This window comes from Adiantum capillus-veneris, chromosome 1 (genome assembly GCF_014529385.1).
Source record: "Adiantum capillus-veneris isolate H3 chromosome 1, ASM1452938v2, whole genome shotgun sequence".
NCBI classification, from domain to species: Eukaryota; Viridiplantae; Streptophyta; class Polypodiopsida; order Polypodiales; family Pteridaceae; genus Adiantum; species Adiantum capillus-veneris.
Genome location: NC_140931.1, coordinates 100,537,354 through 100,548,234, shown reverse-complemented (window position 1 = coordinate 100,548,234; position 10,881 = coordinate 100,537,354).

Here is a 10,881-nt window from a genome sequence, read left to right as displayed (position 1 = left end):
TGGATAAGCTTTGCAGGGGTCAATAGGATGCCAGCATGAGTAATTAGCAAGAGGGGTCGACCAAGAGAGAAGGGGGGCTGATTTTTTCAAGGAATTATCACACACACACTCACACAAGCTCATGTGTGAAGTAAAGAAGACTATCTCCTTCTCAAGTTTTAATGGAAAGCTCATCATCTACTCCAAGCTTGTGAGAAGGGAGGCCTACACCAACAACTCTTGGCTTTGTGATGCAAATCCAACCAAGAGCCAAGCTCCAATGCATGCTCATCTCCTGTACCATGCTAATTACTAAGCTATGCTAAGCTATTAAGAATGATTATGTGAGGAGACATATATCTTTCTCGTAAGAGTACTCTTTCTTCCTCTCGATCTCTCTCATACCCCACAACTCTCACCATCTTCAAAGGTGTGTGAGGTCTTGGGTCTGAAATCGTGATAGGAATAGATGTTGTGTTTTCAAGTGTGAGCTTGGTGCTTTGTTAACTGAGTCAACGTCAGTTAACAGAAGCTGCTAAAGATCGAAGACGTACGGATGCACATCGAGGATGAATATGAAGAAGCAGTAAAGATTGGAGTTACACATTTTTCACGTTTTTCCAAAATGGTTACGTATTGTAAATTCTCGAATTATTTCAAGCCATTGTAATATTTTAATGTGTTAAGGGCTCAATGGGAGTCCAAGTTGTAAAGAATAGGTCACTTACTATGCCTAGGTTGCAGATTCAGTAAGTGGTGAGCCCTAAAGGCCTTGGGCGCCTGGACATTGCATATTTTTAACTTAGGTATATAAGGCAGTGTGTAAAAGAAATTAGGGTTCTCAAGTCATTTGTTGAGAACACTCTTTGGTGAGAGCTCTTGAGGTGTGTGGCTATGGAGTCCTTGAGCTTCTCCTTGCTCATTAGACTTTATTAACACTAATCCATGATTCATTCTCTTTCACTATGCCTCTTTCTTACTTCTTATGATTGCCTATGATGCTCAGATTATCTAGATCTTAACTAATTAGTGATTAATCCCTCTCTAATCTTATGTGATTGCCCTCTTTTGCTTGTGTGTGCATGTAGGTTTGATTGGAGTGTGATGCTCGATAGATCTATGTGTGTGTGCTTGCGATTCGTGTGTTGCATTATAGGATTAGTGTTGTGTGTGTCTTGCAATCGTAGTGTGTGTGATTGGGTTGATTGGAGGTGGAGAGAAGTGGATATGGAGATTGCCCTTCATTGCGACTTAGCTCTTCCATAGGCCGAGAAGCTCACCTCGTAGAGTTAACCATTTGTGTTACCACGATTAGCTCACTAACCGTGTGAGTGTTTCCACGCCCTAGCCGGGTAGCTCATCCCTCCGGATTGATAATTTTGTTGGTTACTAGAGCTATTGCAACAATGGGACCCCCAACATTTGGCGCCGTTGCCGGGGAAGATGGCCTACGCTAGTGTAATTGTGGCATAACCGATTGCGTTCCCTCACTAATTGCACTACTAATTTCACTTGTGTGTTTATGTTTTTGTGGATTTTGAATGTGTGTGCATAAAGTGTTGTGTTCATAATTCCCTAATGTGTGACCATATCTTGCCAATTGTGTGTTTACACACTCTAATTTCAAACCAACCACTTGCTAATTTGACTAATTTTTGCTAATTTACTATTGTGCTATGAAGGATTGGAGCATTCGACCGTTCAATTGATCTTCAACGGGAAGGTAATTAAGGTGGTATTTTCAACCTCCCTAGAATCTAGAGATGTGTAGAATTGTGTAGATATCTCACCAAGATGCAATGTAATGCTATGCTATGTTGATGCAATGCAATGTTGATGTTAAGGATGAAAAATTTTGGGATTTTTCATTTTCACGCCGTCGTAATGCCGAAATTTTTAAGAATTGGCGGCGCATGAATTTGATAAGTTTCAATTGCTAATTGATGAATGCGTGTTGCTAATTGGGTGCTTAATCGAGTTAATTGCATGCTTGGATGGTCAATTTTAGGTGTGTGTGCATTAATTTCAAGTGTGTGTGCATGCTAATTTTAGGTGTGTGCGCACTATTTTGCCTATGTTTGAGCACTTAGAAATCAATGTGTGCGTTATCATTTTTGAATTGTGATGATTGATTGGTGTTGTGCTCATGCCTAACTATTGATTTGTGAAGTCACATTGCAAATCCGATAAATTTAACCCTTTTGTGTGCGCACCTAAAGATTGGTAAAAACTGCTAATTTTTTTGTGTGTGTGCAAAGTGTTTAAATTTGCATGGTTAATCAATGTTTTGATTGCATGATTGATGTGTGTAATGATGAAATTCTATGTTTTTGTGCTCAAAACAGTGATTTACACACTCTAATTGCGTCAATTTTTGTCGGTAATTTTGCCGGTTTAATTGCCTATTCTTAAATTTATTGATAAAATTGTTGGCAATTGAATTGATGTGATTTTGAAAATTTTATTTGGCTGCACCATTCCCCAATGTGTGGAAAATTTTTAGAAATTTTTTGGGTATTTTTCGGATAATTTTTGCATTAATTTTTGGATAATTCCATAAAATTTTGATTTTGCCTAACTGTTGATTTGTGAAGTCACATTGCAAATCCGACAAATTTAACCCTTTTGTGTGTGCACCTAAAGATTGGTAAAAACTGCTAATTTTTTGTGTGTGTGCAAAGTGTTTAAATTTGCATGGTTAATCAATGTTTTGATTGCATGATTGATGTGTGTAATGATGAAATTCTATGTTTTTGTGCTCAAAACAGTGATTTACACACTCTAATTGTGTCAATTATTGACATATTTTTGTCAGTAATTTTGCCGGTTTAATTGCCTATTCTTAAATTTATTGATAAAATTGTTGACAATTGAATTGATGTGATTTTGAAAATTTTATTTGGTTGCACCATTCCCCAATGCAACATCATCTCTTACATCAGACTATTCGGACCAATGAAGATGCTGCAACAAAGTGAACCTCATTGACAAATTCAGTGACAAATGAAGATGATCAGCCCATCAACATCCAATCAAAAACCTTTCACAACCTCCACGGACACCTTTCAACAGTGTCCAAGGACGGACACTAAAATAAGAAGGGGGGGAATGTTAACTGAGTCGACGTCAGTTAACAGAAGCTGCTAAAGACCGAAGACGTACGGATGCACATCGAAGATGAATACGAAGAAGCAGTAAAGATTGGAGTTACACATTTTCTATGTTTTCCGAAAATGGTTACGTATTGTAAATTCTCGAATTATTTCAAGCCATTGTAATATTTTAATGTGTTAAGGGCTCAATGGAAGTCCAAGTTGTAAAGAATAGGTCACTTACTATGCTTAGGTTGCAGATTCAGTAAGTGGTGAGCCCTAAAGACCTTGGGCGCCTGGACATTGCATATTTTTAACTTAGGTATATAAGGCAGTGTGTAAAAGAAATTAGGGTTCTCAAGTCATTTGTTGAGAACACTCTTTGGTGAGAGCTCTTGAGGTGTGTGGCTATGGAGTCCTTGAGCTTCTCCTTGCTCATGAGACTTTATTAACACTAATCCATGATTCATTCTCTTTCACTATGCCTCTTTCTTACTTCTTATGATTGCCTATGATGCTTAGATTATCTAGATCTTAACTAATTAGTGATTAATCCCTCTCTAATCTTGTGTGATTGCCCTCTTTTGCTTGTGTGTGCATGTAGGTTTGATTGGAGTGTGATGCTCGATAGATCTATGTGTGTGTGCTTGCGATTCGTGTGTTGCATGATAGGATTAGTGTTGTGTGTGTCTTGCAATCGTAGTGTGTGTGATTGGGTTGATTGGAGGTGGAGAGAAGTGGATATGGAGATTGCCCTTCATTGCGATTTAGCTCTTCCATAGGCCGAGAAGCTCACCTCGTAGAGTTAACCATTTGTGTTACCACGATTAGCTCACTAACCGTGTGAGTGTTTCCACGCCCTAGCCGGGTAGCTCATCCCTCCGGATTGATAATTTTGTTGGTCATTGGAGCTATTGCAACGATGGGACCCCCAACATGCTTGAAGCTTCCATCTTCATTGCACCAACAAGTTATTGAAAGAACACAAAGTATTGTATTGTAAAATGTCTCCCTTGATGGGGGAAACCTATAATACAAAGCCTTTTGGAGGGGGGACCAGCTCCATGAAAATTTGGTCCTCAACTATTGTCAATAGCTTAATTTGTCTCTTTTTTTGAAGTATTGTTCATGCCTATCTAACTAGGTGTTATGCGTTTGTTGCTCGAGCTCCATCCAAACACTCCTTGCTATGTTCATTAGGAATCTATTCTTAATGAAATGCTCACTATGTCTAAGTTATTTTTTGCTACAGACAAGTTACTAGACCATTAAATGTAACATTGGTGTCAGAGCACAAGGTTTCTCTTTTCTTGCTCAAGAAGAGAGGTACTCAAGCTAACTATAAATGGTTGGTATTATTAATTGCAATTAAGTAGAATAGAGTTTTTTCAGCCTTGCAGTGCGTCTACTTCGTGTAGATAACGGGGCATCACTGTCGAGAGATATGGTCTTAATAGTGGAGTCCTACCGGGCTTGCCTACGGCTTAACCACTATTGAGCTATTAGAAGCTTGACAGGAGCCGATACTATTTTGGTGGTGAAAGACCCTCTCTTCTATTCCTTGCAATTAATGATATTCAAGCCACGGGTACAGGAGCTTGAGTGCTTTTCTAAAGGGGTTAAGAGGAGTAGCAAGTAGGGCTTGAAGTGCTAAAGTACACTTAAAAAGTTTACACCTAAAAGTTTTTAGAATGGCTAACAATAGTAAGAGAGTGAGATTAATGTTGATAGCTTTGATTTTGCTCATGAACAGGCTACAAATGATGCCCCTATGCTTGTCAATTACCTTGTTACTATGCTTCAACAAGCCATGGGAAAACCATCCCTCCAAATTGAAGTGCAACGGTAGCTACGTGCCCATGGGATTCTCCAAACTCCCCACCAAGAAGAGAGAGTACCTAGGAAGCCTCCTTGTGAGACTTCCAAAAGAGGCCTCTCTCCGATAAGGAAAGAAGAAGAGGATCTGTACGAAGGGCTCAAAAATCTACTACTTGACGATGCATCTCCTTCCCAAAGGAGAACTCAAGTTTCAATGGTAGATCCCCCACCAAAAGAACGAGAAAGAAGTGAGTCTCCTACCACCTCGGCGGAGATGGCTCCACAAAGGCGACAGGCAAAAGACTCTCCAACACCCCCTAAACGGAGAAGACCATCGCACACTTCTCCGCACCATAATTCAAAGAGGGACGATAGAAAACAAGAGAAGAAAAATGCAAGAAAGAGGTCACCCTCTTCTCCAGCGATCAGAAGTCCTCCTTGCCCACATAACTTTGGACATGGAGCCTCAATTTTCCAATTAAGGGAGTGACTGAAGCTTCTCGCCCCTTGAATGCACCATCGGCAGGTAGATCTTCCATCTCATAGGCTTGGATGGATGCCTAGCTTGGTGGCCAACTCTGTGGATATGAAATTGTGAGTAGAACCAAGTCAAAGAGAATGAGAGCATCATGTTCTCTTACCTTTCCCAAGCATGGCATAGGGGAGATCCTTTGTGGTGAGCTTCCTCTTCTTAGATTTTGACCAAGGTAGCTTTAAGAGGCTCATTTCATGTATAGTTGTGGGGACAAGTACGATAGGCATACCCTTGCTCCCCACACTTGAAACAGTGGTTATCTTTACGATAACGCTCAAGCTCTTCAAGAGAGAGTTTATTTTTGCATTTATAAACTCCCTTCTCCTTAGCTTTGTTGTTGTTGGTGTTGCCTTTGGGAGACTTTTGGACATTGTCCTTCCCCTTGGGCTCGTTTTTACGGTTCTTGTTCTTCGTGGCCTTAAGACTTCTCTTAGTCCCTTGTTGGAAATTGATTTGTGAAGCCACCGTGGTATGGTGTATGACTGCAGATATGGTGCGTGGCCTTTGGGAGTTGACATACTCTGCCATATCTTCAGTAAACCCGCACAAAATCGTTGTTTTTGCTCTCCAAAATCCATCTTTGAAGACAGTGGCTTTGAGATGTAAGCCCCAAAACTTGTCTACATATTTGTGAATAGATTTGTAGGGAGAGAGCTTCAAGCTTCGCCATTCGATGAGTACTTTGTCTTTGGCATCAGTAGCCAAAAACTACTTCATGATGGAAGCTCTTAAAGTTTTCCATGTTCGTGGAGCTTCACTGTTTGTTCGTAGGCTAGACCACCATTGCCTGTCGGACTTTTGAAAATGCATGGCTATATGGTATAGCTTAGAGGACTCCGTGAAGTCCTCATCTCGATGTTCTTTCCTCCCTCTTTGAACTTTTTGAGCATGGACGACCTCTTCCAAGCGGCATATGATTTCCTATGGCCTCTTTTTTTTGGTGGTTCGAAAGCTGCACCATAACTTTCTTCAAAAGAGGAAGAATTTGAGGAAGATGGAGAAGAGGGTGACCTTACACATGGCTAGGCTACTTTTGCAACACATGAATATCCAATCACTTTGCTAGGAACATGTTCACAAAATCTTTGTTCTGCTACCTTTCCTTGCCTCCAAAAAAGGCAATTTTAAATCCTAAAGCAAAGCTAAGGCTATCTCTATGGACGACCTCGTAGGTGCCTCGGCCTGGACTCCCGTAACCACGGATGAGGCTACAAATGTTCATGTCGTGGGTGTCCTCCTACTACGAGTAAGAGGAGATGCAACTAAACTGTCAACGCATCGAGGCGTGTAGAGATGCGTGTAGAGATGCTGTGCAGCATGTGACTACATCAACTTGTACTTTCTCTACTAAGGTGGTCAACTTGGCATTAAAATATTTGAATACCATGCTCACACACAAAAGGCAAAATCGGCCGAGGAGCTGCTACAGTAGGCGCTTCCATGCCCCAGCTCAACAGCCTGCTCAGTGCTTAGGCTCGGGCCAAATTTTCCTTTTTTTTTTTTAATAGCAAAAATGTTCTTTTGAAACCCCGCTCTCAAGCTTGGTGTGTATAGGCTATCTCAAGTTTCAACCGCTCCACCTCATGTGCACTCCAACGAGCAAAGACTGAACTTGCAGCCAAATGAGGACCATGGTCCATCACCCTCAAGCTTGGTCTTCCTTTCTCACTTCCTCACACCTACACTTCAAACCATGGTCCATCACCCTCAAGCTTGGTCTTCCTTTCTCACTTCGTCTCAACGTGAGCACCACATGGTAGAAACCATCGCATGGCATGGGAGTGGGGTCAGTCCGCGGTGGTGAGTTGGCCATCTGGTGGAGCATGGCAGCCAGAGAAGTAGAGAGCGGGAACTAAAGTGGTCGAAGGAGGGAGCTTAACCATCTCTTTTTTTTTTAATTGTTTGAAGAAGTGATTGCAAGCTTGGCACAACTTTCTTACTCCTACACTCGTTGGTGCTGCTAGAATTGTTACGCTGCAATAAATTGGCTTAAACCATTTCCCATTTCTTATTCTCAGGGATAATATCAAATCCCAAATTGTGTCTTCTTTGACCTCCTGCACTCGCTGGTGCTACTATAATTGTTAGGATGCAATAAATTGACTTAAACCATTTCCCCATTTCTTATTCCTGAGGGATAATATCAAATCCCAAATTGTGTCTTCTATGACATGTTTTGATGTTTGGGTGTGGGGGGGGGGGGGGGGGGGGGGGGGGGGGGCTCAGCCTCCCCAACACTAAAGGGCACGGGCCATTTATTGAAGCCCAAGCGGTGGGATCCATAGCAGTGAAGCCAGGACACGACGATCGAGACGCGTGCAATCGTAGGATGCTGGGGTAAACTAGGAGACGAAAAAGTAAACTTGGACAAGCAGGAGGGACCTGTCCAAGTTTATTTATCATTATATGGTTTGCCCATATGTCAACTTCCCCGTCGCGGGCGTAGTGGTTAGAGCATTGGGCTCTCATGGTGGTGGCGAGGGTTCGAGTCTCTGTGCTTGTGAGATTGGCGCCCATTTTTTTCCCCCATCCATTCGTCTTGAGATTCCCCCTTTGAACCCTCACCGCGGATCCCATCTCTTTTCTCCCATGCCCTTCAGTGCTGGGGAGAGAGCGAGAGAGAGAGAGAGAGAGAGAGAGAGAGAGAGAGAGAGAGAGAGAGAGATACTTACATCTTTTAAGGGCCAAAGTTGGCCATCAAGAAAGGTCAACATATATCAGTGCTCTTTGAATAATTAGATTAAGAAAATCAATGACAAAAGATATTTAAAAAGTGAATTTTAGAAGTTGTACGATGAGGGTGGTGTAAACACTAGCCGGGAGGGAGGGTAGTAATGAAAGGGATGGAACTTTAGATTTAGGGGTATAAAAACTGTATGATTACATAGTACAATCATGAAATGGGTATAGTTAGCTAGCTCTATCTATTACCAGACTAGGTGTGTACAATATGATGCATGTGTGCATAAGGACTATGATGTAAAATTGCAAGTTCTAAGAAGGGGGCTTCTCTATTTGCTCTATTTATCTCTTGTTGTCGTGCTCAAATCTCTTAGAGCTCCTTTTGATCTATTATGTGGGCTAAGTACCCTACAGCTTTGGATCGTCAATGAGCTCAAACAATCATCGCCTAATGTAAAGAGACTCCTCTCTATGTGGAAGCAAAGGGTGCTAGAGCATCTATGTGGACTAAGTTATATGAATTGGATTGCGGTTCACTAAAGGTATGGGGGGGGGGAGAGACACTTTGCCTCCTCTTGGCTGTAGCAGGGGACCATCCTAGATCCACCTAGGAGGGAGAGAGAGAGAGAGAGAATAGAAAGGAATGTAGTAGTGTACTAAAGAAAAGTGGGCTTATAAATAGGCAATGAATTTGAAAGAAATAGAGCGATAGCCACTAGCTTGTCGATTTACTCAAAAGGTAGAGTTAAGAGGGTCTCCATGACTTTTGTACAGAGATGCCGCTCTGCCACATGAGGCAAAATTGCAAGTCTTTGGGTGCAAAAATTTAGAGATAAATTATGTCTCCGGAGTTTGTGCGCAGTGGAAAAAAATGTTAAATTTGCCTCTCTAAAGTTTATTTTTGGAATGTGGAAAAAATACAAAAGTTTAAGATTTAAGTGGTGGACATATGCCAAAATCAATGTATTTTTTGCAAGTAAATTTTAGTATACTCTATGGCTCCACCATCAAAATCTTGGCATGCAGGTGCACAATGTGTGTAACATGATGTGTGGGGCATAGCTTGGGCAATGCTTTGGCCACACTATGGGCCAAATTGTGTCAAGAGGTGGCCTTCCCCAACAACGGCCCGAGCTGTTGCATTGTGAAGAAGCGTGATGTGGTGCCCTATGTACCAAACATGTTGACATATCCAATCTTTGCCTCAGCGTATAAGCATGTGGCTCAACCCATAAAAATATATGAGGATGCACTTGGCCAAGTGTCTCCAACCTGGAAAGTTGCCATCCCAACGAGATCAACTTGGGCTTCTCTGATCATAAGAGACAACTTCTTACATAGCCTCCACGAATGCAATGCTTCAAACCACGGCCTTGCTAGCTAGCCATTGAGAAATAATTCCAACCATTGACATGTAATCTCAAAAATTGCAATGTATTTGTTGGTCTATAAGCATGCGGCCCAACCCATTAACCTATATGAGGACGTGCTTGGCCAAGTGTCTCCCACCTTGAAGGTCGCCATCCCAACGAGCTCAACTTGGGCTTCTCTGATCATAAGATACAACTTCTTACTTAGCCTCCACAAATGTGATACTTCAAATCGCGAGCTTGCTAGATAGCCATTGAGAGATAATTCTAGCCATTCTATAGCGACCATTGACATATAACTTCAACAATTGCAATGTACTTGTTTGTAAGAGCGAGCGAGACCCACCGTAGGCACGAGCTCATATTTCATAAAGAGAATGACTTTTTAAGCTCTGTGGAATCAACCAATGGCTTGAGGAGAGGTGCATATTGAGATTTTGAATGGTGGCGTGACAACGACGGTTGACAGTGGCGATAGGGTTGGTGCTCTCTGTTGGCGGCGCAAGGTAGCAGACAAGCGACGATGGAGATGCAGTGGGGTGGCAATGGCGCTGTGTTGGTGGAGGCAAATTTTGCAGAGGTCCGATAACGAGGACAACGGGTGTGGTTGTAGGCGGCACTCATGATGTTTGGGCCGAGGACGAAGGCTCTGCAGTCGGAGGCGCTATAGGGCAGAACGACATCGCTACAAAGAGGGCACAAACAACAATGATGAGCTATGTGGGTGACACCAGGGTAGTAGTAGGAGGGTGGTGGTTAGTGGGAAACATGGTGGCACTAATGGCAAGTTGGCCACCATAGACTATGGCCAATAGCAAGGGGAAGCAAGTCATTGCAATCGACGGGTAGTGGCCCCTGATGCACAACAGGGCCAACGAGAGAGATAGCATGAGCGTTTTAGTGGGAGAGGACAAAGAGACCTTGAGTAGCCAAGGATGGGAGTGAAAGAGTGAGCCACAAAAAGAGTGAATGCCCAAAGCTCCCTTCTCTACAGCTATGGCACATGCACCGTCTTCCTCGTTGTTGAAAAATGATTCCACCTTATCTTCTCAACCCCCTATTGGAGCCAATAATCATTAACTTAATGTATTGCGGACCCATTGAGCATGGAAGCATGAAGATCACTTTAGAAAAGGTGAAAAGATTGTATTCAAGGGATACACGGTGTTTCACCTTTGTACATTGTGTCAATACAATTTGCATGATCCTTCCTTGGTAGGACACACTCAACAACACAAGTATCAGCACGCTTGTGGGACAACATATAGCCTAGGAGAGTCACCATGTTCCAATGGCTCGTTGCACATCGAGCTACTACAATCGGGAATTGGTTGGTGCATAGTGGCCTCTTGACAATATGTGCCGCCTATGAGCACCCACTTAAGACCCGACGTCATTATCTGTG